Here is a 599-nt window from a genome sequence, read left to right on the forward strand (position 1 = left end):
GTCAGGAGATCGAAACCATCCTTGCTAACCCGGTGAAACCCCGTCTCTACTAAAAAATACAAAAAAAAAAAAAAAAAAACAACTAGCCGGGCGAGGTGGCGGGCGCCTGTAGTCCCAGCTGCTCAGGAGGCTGAGGCAGGAGAATGGCGTGAACCCGGGAGGCGGAGCTTGCAGTGAGCTGAGATCCGGCCACTGCACTCCAGCCTGGGCGACAGAGCGAGACTCCGTCTCAAAAAAAAAAAAAAAAAAGAAAAGAAATATACAACTATATATATACATGATGACTTACATGGATTCTCATTCAACTAATGACTTGCTACTGAAACATGGAAATCTGATTTTTAACAATATAAAATAAGTAAAAATATAAATAAATTAATAAATTAAAATAAAATAAATTTAAAAAATAAATATACAGCTATGTAAAAATCTATGCAAAGTAATGATTATTGCATCATCATGTGTCATTGTTGAAAATTAGAATCAATTTAAAGGTTAATCAATAGGGGACTGGAAAAAAATAACATATACCATTGAATATGATATTGTCAGGATACATGTACATTGAAAAGAATACATAAGATAGTATTGAGCAATAA

General features: G+C 34.7%; 1 non-coding gene across 1 annotated transcript; it reads left to right on the forward strand.

Moving 5' to 3' along the window:
• Positions 1-273: 273 nt before the first annotated feature.
• Positions 274-343, forward strand: LOC126947011 (small nucleolar RNA SNORD30). The gene has a single exon (XR_007722866.1). It is a non-coding gene; the product is annotated as a small nucleolar RNA SNORD30 (small nucleolar RNA).
• The last annotated feature ends 256 nt before the right edge of the window (positions 344-599 follow it).

This window comes from Macaca thibetana, chromosome X (genome assembly GCF_024542745.1).
Source record: "Macaca thibetana thibetana isolate TM-01 chromosome X, ASM2454274v1, whole genome shotgun sequence".
NCBI lineage: Eukaryota > Metazoa > Chordata > Mammalia > Primates > Cercopithecidae > Macaca > Macaca thibetana.